Source organism: Limulus polyphemus, unplaced genomic scaffold, assembly GCF_000517525.1.
Source record: "Limulus polyphemus unplaced genomic scaffold, Limulus_polyphemus-2.1.2 Scaffold2163, whole genome shotgun sequence".
NCBI lineage: Eukaryota > Metazoa > Arthropoda > Merostomata > Xiphosura > Limulidae > Limulus > Limulus polyphemus.
The window spans coordinates 199,957-208,818 of record NW_013667773.1 but is presented as its reverse complement, the minus strand read 5'-3'; the positions used below and the strand labels follow the sequence as shown (position 1 = coordinate 208,818).

General features: G+C 34.0%; 1 protein-coding gene across 1 annotated transcript in view; it reads left to right on the top strand.

The window, feature by feature from the left end:
* The first annotated feature begins 7,788 nt into the window (after positions 1-7,788).
* The window catches only part of LOC106466134 (MIF4G domain-containing protein-like), a 30,807-nt gene continuing 29,733 nt past the window's right edge, over positions 7,789-8,862 (top strand). The window contains exon 1 of the mRNA XM_013926373.2: positions 7,789-7,955. The gene's annotated coding sequence lies outside the window, so the exon portion shown is untranslated. The remainder of the gene's footprint in view (positions 7,956-8,862) is intronic.

Genomic DNA, 8,862 nt, shown 5'->3' with positions numbered 1-8,862 from the left:
ATGAGTCTACCAGTAACATCAGCGGTATTGAACGTCATGAAACAGTTCATAAAAGCTTTTTCCATAAAATTGTGTGCTGTGTTGTTTGTATTTGTTCTGTTATAACTGAATATTATTATTTCGTATTTATTTCATTATTTCTTACCTACATTTTATGTACTTTAATTTCCTTTCAGTTTGACCTATATAAGTATTACCATATTCACTTATCTAATTTATAAATCCTGATCTTATCTTTTATCTCTATTTTATCTTTGGTATTTCCCAACATTTTCTTTGTCTTAGTCATAGGTTTGAAGACAGGAGAAAAGTTTTGTTGCTTCTTAAAAACACTAAATAATTGACCTGCCTGGAATATACTGTAAACGTAAAGTTTCTTTTTCACTTTTTTCATAAACAGATTTTAACATAATATTTTAAACTAACATTGATCTTTTAATAAAGTTATTAAAGGATGTACCTACTATATTTGTATCTACTTTGTATTTAATTAGTAACAATTTATTACTTAAATCTTCTTGTATAGAATTACAACCCTGGCTCAAACTCATAATGTTACAGCATTAAATATCTGAAAAACATAAAAGATAATAAAATTGAAAAAAGAAAAACAATTACTAAATCAATATGAAGGGTTATCAAGTCACTTAACTGATATATGACGTGACATATAGTTGTAAACTTTGATCTGTGATTTATTTAATTAACTCTGAAACGTAATACCTCACGACATGCAGAATGCATAAATTGTCTTATAAATAACTCCTGATGACGACATAAAAGTGCGTCGAAACATGTAACGTGTGGCCATGCATGTGACAGGAAAGGTTTATATTAATCTATCAGTTTAAATCATTTTATGGACTTGAAAATGTTAATTGTGGTGCATCCTTGGTTTTACTCGAGCCAAAACTCTGAGCTACTTATACCGACCACCGCGAAAAGTAATTATTGAGCATTTCAGTCATGCTAAGAGCCACACAACAATAACACACGGTAAACCTACATTTTATTATTTAAATTACGTCACATTTTGAAATGTGGATGATAGTGAGATTAATTCCTAACAATTTAATGTTGCAAAATAAAATTTGGCATCGACATTATTCATGCCAGTTCTCCTGTCATTTCAAAAATGAGTGTTGAGCTTTGTCTGCGCGTGCAGCTTTTCAAATGCAGCACGGAAAGAGGCCAACGTAAACGGAAGATAAACGAACGTTACCACGGTTCGCAATATATATATATAATATTAGACACATAAGGGATTACCAATAATTATAAGGCTAACACAGATCGTATGTTACCTTGTAAGACACAAACTAAGCGATAATTAATAAGGTCATATTGAAAGAAGCATCCATTAGTTAGAAGTTACTGAATGTTTCTTTTAAATCGTGGGTGATCAGTCATCCTAAATATTTCTGTGTAGCATGAATATAATATCATGTAGAAGATGAAAAAACAGAGAGACAATATAGATAGTGCAAGACCAAGAGAAACCATAAAAATATTCTATCGCATATATTTCGGAATAGAGAAACAGAAATAACCACTGAAAAAAGGGCATTGTTACGACAACGGAAGTCACGCAACGCTGGGAGCATGCATGCTGGTGTTTCTCGAAGGATCATGAATTTTCCTGGCAACTTTAGTTTGTTCCAGGCACCCTCTTTTTTTAGTATATAAACCCGGCAAATAAAGCCAGCAAAAAGGATAGAATTGCATAGATAGATAGATATAGAGATAGATAATTGAGTCAAGCGAACAGTAGGCACTGTAAGTAAAGTGTGTGAATCGCTGTGAATTATAGCGTGTTTTTATAAAAGTAGTTAAGTTAAAGTGACTGTGTATTACAAAGTTGTATCAAGAAAGAATAAACCAGTTTTATTTAAGAAAGGACTTGTATCGTTGAAGTTCCTCGGATAGAATTTATACCGGAAATTAGCAAACGAAGAGAGACGTAACAGTATATTTATGACTCAAACGTCATTGAACATCTTATTTTTAGAGCTGATAAAACGAGGTAAACAATAGTTTTCATCATAGAATAACAGACACTTTTAAATATCCCCGATGCCATTATTTGTATGCCATACAAAGCTAAGGAACATTATATAAATCACATTATCATAAAACGAATTGTTTTGGAGCTATATTAGGCTTTTTTGCAAGCTTGTGATATATCTACCAATTGTAGAGCCTTTAAAACTAACTAAACGTTATCGTTATTTATTCTTCACTTTCTGAAGTTGGTAAAACCAAATTAAAGTTGAAAGAACTTATTCTTCGTTGGTACTACAAATTATATGAAAGCCTTTACATCGTCAGATCCGTCAAATTCTTGGTCTAGAATTATAGATGTTCGAAGTAATAATAGCACTAATCGTCAGATGCTCTTGCCCCTTAGTGGCACAGCGACATGTCTGAGGACTTACACTAAAAACCGGGTTTCGAAACCCATGGTGGGCAGAGCCAAGAATTCCCATTGTGTAGCTTTAGGCTTAACTACAAGCAAAGAAACAGATGCTCTTCTGTACAATACTATAAATGAAGCAAAGTTGATCTCACATAATTTCGTCTACATCGAGAACAGACATATCCATAAATGGTGTAAGAGTGTTGACGTTTGTTTAATATATCTTTTATCTTGAAAAAGTTCTAAATTCTTAATAATGATTTTAAAGCTATACACTGAAATTTATAGTGTTTGATTTTAAGATATTTTTGACATGTGGACGAGATTTGAGCAACCCATAAAAGGTATCCGAAATCTACTACTGGTAATTTTGGGCGAAGAGAAATAACTAATTTCTTACCACCCCTGGGTTATTAAACCTAAATACCTATCACAATTAGATTGGACTACTGGGAATTCGTCAAACATTTTTACCACAAGGATAAAAGTAAGCCGGTCCAATACGATACGCCGTAACGGCAAACCATTTTGTCAAGGTCAACAATAATGGTTTTTATCGATATTGTTGATGTAATGATACATTGTTGTAAAACAATAATGCGCTTCAGACCCCATTCCAATAAGGTGGGATGTATTTACATGATTTAGGTATTATTTTTTATTCCTTGTCAAATTAAGAAACATTTTGAAATGGGCTTTACCTCCCATTTCATCATCTATTGTAGCTGTTAGTATTGATGTGTATATTGTTGAAGTTTCGGTCCGCATAAATTAGCAGTATTGATTTGTATAAAATATGTTAGGCCACGAATGTGACGGACGATGCCGATAAAAATAACTTTGGTATAGTAACAGAGTTCCAACAACGAGCTAGATGTAAGTTACAAGAGACTCTAGCTATTAAAAAACTGACACAAAGTTGAATTCTGATTTATCAGCGATAAAAATACTTCTTAAAATGAATAATAAATCAAAGAAGCCAGAATTGTATTTAACAACACCACTGTCCGATCAGTACTGAAAACTTTTTCACGAAAAATGACAGAATTGATAACTGAGAAATGAATTCACCTTAAAACGACTTAAAATCATTTTCCGCCGAGAGAGATTTGAGTATTTGTAACGAACACTAAATAATAGCTGGCAAATGAGCATATTTTTTGTTTTAACTCCTTAAACCCGAGCGGACGCTCCCTGCGTCTGTACGAAATTCCCGATTTACCCATTGGACGGTGACATCAAATGTTCAACAAGGAGAGATTTGAGGCTATTTACTCGATAATGCTTCATGTGGCTACCCCTGTTGCTGAAGGAAAAAAAACAAAATTAAGAAAATTGAAATTTTATAAGGTATGGTGATAATTATTAGGAAATCATGAAAATAATTTCGGCAGAACGCGCAAAAAAAAATGGAGTTAAACTTGTATGACGAAACTAAAATGTTCTGAATTTGTAAGACACTTATGACTAAACATTTATTTTCCACACTGCTACCTAGATATAAACCAGAAACCGCAGAACATAGTGTTACGACAGCGGGTGTCACGTGATTCTAGTAACACGTCATATTCTCGAACGTTTACGTCCCTTCCTGAAGTCTCGAGAGGCTAGTAGATATGCGGTATTCTTGTATATATAAGACCGGTAAGAACTGACGGCAACAATGTGTAATTGAACTGCAGAGAGAGAGATAGATACGGACAGTTGAGTCGAGCACGTGAGACATTCTTTGTGAATTATAGCGTTTGTTATAGCGCTTTCTGAATACAACTTTGCAATACACTTAATTTCCACAGTCGAATAAACCAGTTTTATTTAAAAAAGGACTTGTGTCGCTAAAGTTTCATCGGAAAGAAATTATATGGGAAACTAAAGACCAGAGACGTAACAATAGGTTAGAATATTTGATTTTCACGTAGTCTACAGATCGAATCTGTGTGTAAAGTGATTCTCATGGTCAGGGGTAAGAATTAACCAGTTGAATTCTATTTCTAATATTACAAATGATTGTGATTACAAACACACAAATATAGAATGTGTAATCTCTGAAAGTAACAACCGCCCCATCTCGTCGCTGATGCATTTGTCAAATGATCAAAATATGAGCTTTGTAAAAACTCCAACTGAGTAGAATTCATAAACAAGACAAATATTTTAAGCACATGCTTTTCATTTAAATCATGAAATGTGTGAACAGATCATGGTAGAGAATGTACTTTGTACATACTGAATATGAATATATTACACAGGTCTGCGAATTTAAACTTTATAAAAGCTGTTTTGGTTTTAATAACGGATTTTCAATAATTCAGAGACGCAGATTTCGAAAATAATTTTCATTTTTTTATATCACGTAACGATTTTTTACAAATTGGGAAGGAAAAGAACAACTCTTTCTTAGATCAAATTAACATTTCGTTTACCACAATGAATATTTTTATTATTATGTTTGTTAACCAAAATATAAACAAACTGAAGAAAAGGGTAGAACATTGATGTCAAACAAATATGCATTCTCATTCATCCAGATTTTCCTTTTGTGAAATCTACGTCTTTTAGTCTCAAAACTATGTGTTGTGGGCTTTCTTTTATGTATTACGTTATGACGTTTTGTGAAAAATCTGTACGTGGTGGAGAAAAATGGATACCATTTTCGGTTTCAGCGTACAGGAATTACTGTAGAACATTTTAAAACTTTGACAATAAAACTATCGCAGGCCTGTGTACTTTGATTCGTCATCGCCCTCGCCTGTATTTAAAATCCGCGTGACTCGAAATCATGCAGCACGTTAAAGCAATTCTGGTGCTAAAAATTAAATCGCGTAACAGGTATACCTGTATATCTATTTGATGATGGTTATACGTTGTTACTGTAAGTATTCTAAAATTTTTACTTGGGAAATTATTTTAAGATATCTGGTAGTTTTATATGCAGCATTACATTTCTGCTGTTCTATATATACAAACAGCAACTTCAATCAAAGTCATTCAACAACAGAGTCCTGCTAATATACTTGCTAATATATTCACGCAATACGTTCGTGTACGTGATCGAAGCAGCTGGGCCAACATACAATATCCGCGAAATATCCGCTACTGAATATAAAACACCCTGTTAATAAATTCGGCGGAATGTGTGGGAACTACATTTTGACATAGTTTGACGTTTTGTAGGTAGTTTGGTGCATCAAGAAACTAATTGCTTGTGACGAGGGTATGCAACAGTCCTTTCCGACGAAAAATATTCATGTGCTCAGATTTAGAATTTCCAAGACACGGATATCCTTTGCACTTAATGATATTGAAACACAAACCTGTGACTCCAGGACTATCCAGAAAGAGACCTGCAACAAGTAATAAACCCAGCCTTGGTAAACAAACCAGAAGCCAATAACACAAGGTTAGGGCAAAAACTATCCACTGCATCCGATAACAGTACTAAAGAGAATCAAGAATTTTCGTCTGGAGGTTAGGCCAGTAGAGCATGGATTCACCAAGATAAATTTTCTAGTCATACTTCCCATTCAACCATCGCATACCTCAAGTAGGTGGGGAATGAAATGGGTGTTAATGCTCTTCCATACATGCATGCATTGGTCTGTTTTGTAACTCGATTTACCAACTTCGTTTCATACCGTTCACTATCGGTAGGGTTCATATATTACATCATATTGAGTAATTTTACGTTTTTGCTTATAACAACACTAAATGTGAAGAATTTACTCAAAAAAGGGAGAAATCACACAGTTTCTATTTCAAATCAATAGGGAATCCCAACAGTAATTAATGGAATTAATTGTAGTATTGATAATATTGTAACGGTTTTATTGTTGAATGGGTTGTTTTACATTATTCGGCAAAAAATAAGAATTTAAAGTCCAGTCCACCTAACGATAACAAAGGAGTTGTTGTGTCATCGAGGTCACGTGACTGGTGTGGCGCCACCTATTTTCTAGAACTATCCTGTACCTTGGCGAATGCTCTAGTATCTACTAGATATAGGGTAGTCTGGTATATAAAAGAGGGTGACAACGTGACGGTAATGTGTGTGTAGATAGTGAGTAATTGAACTGCAGTCACAGGGTATTGTTGAAGTTAACGTTCGTTCATTATAGTGTTTGTTTTAGCGTGAATATTGAAATTAAGTGTATCGTAAAGTTATATTCGGAAAGAATAAACCAGTTTTATTAAGTAAGGACTTGTGTCGCTAAAATTTCGTCGGAACGAAGTTACGGAATTTCTTGAACTTTAGATTCTACAGCCTTACAAATGAACTTAATTAACGTTCACTACAATGAACGTTAACATAACAATTTTACTTAATTGGTAACTTTCTCTCATGTACACATAGCTTCCTCCTACCTCTACTACACTGTTGAAACACAAACTAAATAAACATTCAAGAAACTAAAGTAAAATACAAATTAATTAACAAACTCTGTAGTTAAAATCCCACTGTAACAGACTCGCAAAATCTCACATTAGTCTGACTCGCGTTTTCTATCGTACCAATCACTTCTTACACATTGAATAAAGTTCTAGTTATTAAGCCACGTGCTCAGCAAATGACGTAAAAATTCCCCAACCAAAAGAAGGAAACACACAAACGTCTAAAATAAAACATAACCTACAACAATGGTATTTTTGTTTATATTTTATTATGTGACTAACTTGTTATTCAGGATCTTGTAATTAACGAAGTCATGGTCCCACAATAAATCTGACTTATAAATAGTTTTGAAAAATGTTTTTAAAAAATGTTAGGGTCCATACTATTACTAATGTTTAAACACGTGTAAATAATAGACTTTAGAGGCACTAAGCCTTCCTTCTTGCCTTAACAAGCTCATCTACCTTGTATTCGAATCTACTTGAACGAACTATGTGTAAAACGCTTTCTTTATGAGTCACACACACATCATAGCTTAGAATTATTTCATTTCTAACAAAAAATAAAAAAAAGCCATCATGCAAGGAAAGGCAAGTTTAAAAGAAATATTTGATTATTTTTACAGATCATATCTAATTTAATAGACGTAAGACAAGTTTGATAAATAATATTTATTTATTAGTAAACATCATGTTTTACCACTAAACGGACTGAAAAGAAATGTTTTGCTCTTTCCTAATAAAAACTATAGTAATTCGAATTCTTAAGAATTAAATGCCTATTTTGTTTCAACCACACATACTTAACTCCGGAAGGTTGCATGTTATTCTCCCATCTTCGTACACACACGTTTGCAGTATCACACCCTCTTCCAAATATCGTACCATCCTGCTGATTTTTGCTCATGGGAAGCACGTGCTTGGATGATGCTAAAAGTGGCGCCCTCCTCCCTGAACAGGGGTTATTTGCTGGCCCAGTCTGTTCTGGGACCACGAGCATTTTCAGTCAGAACGACGACTGGAAGAGGCGGGATGCGAAAATGGCGATAAAACCAGTTGAATTCTTCTAGACTGAAGCTTTTACGAATTTCCTCGAATTTATTTACTTTTTCAACAATACGAATCCAAGTTTTGCACTTAGTGCTTATCGGTAAGTTGAAATTACTAAGTTTATAATCGTGGTAGATGTTTTAACACAGAAGACACTAACAATTTCATTCGCTATTTTAGTGTAAAACTACATGTGCATGGTTTGGGCGTCACCATCTCATCGGGTGTAACATGAAAAAGAATAGCATTCATCTGATGTACATATTAATTCTTCTCTGTCACTGCTGTAATAGACCTAGTAGTGTGAAAAACAAGTTAAACGTCACACAAGGATTAGTTGTGTCTCCACCTTTATTAAGTCTGTTCCAAAGGGGTTACAGTAATTAAGTTGTTCTCTTATTCTTAATAAAGATATATTATTTTGGAAGTAAGGGATAAAGAGATGTATTACTTAATTTTCTGCGCTGATTTCTCATACATTGCTCGGATAGGTGTGAAAGTCCAGTATCTTACACCTCTGCTTTTCTACATTGTTTGTTTCAGCTAGCTAGCTGTCCCTCATCAACAGCTAAATTTAGCTTTGGGTCTGTCTAAAAAAACACTGAGGATTTTGGGTAATCTAGCATGTATGTGGTATTTAATTTCCTCGTTTCGTGGTTGAAATATCCGCCTCTCCACATGGGATCATTTTGTCCATTTTTAATAACAATGAGTTGGCATTACTGAATTATGTCGATGATCTTTCTATAGTTATGTGTGTATCTATGTTACCGATATTTCTGTCGTTGTATGTGTGAATAAGTGTGTTACCGGCACCGACATTACTGTCGTGTGTGTGAGTATGTTATCGACATTTCTGTCGTGTGTGTATCTATGTTACCGATATTTCTGTCGTTGTGTGTGTGAATAAGTGTGTTACCGACATTTCTGTCGTTGTGTGTGTGAATAAGTGTGTTACCGACATTTCTGTTGTTGTGTGTGTGAATAAGTGTGTTACCGACATTTCT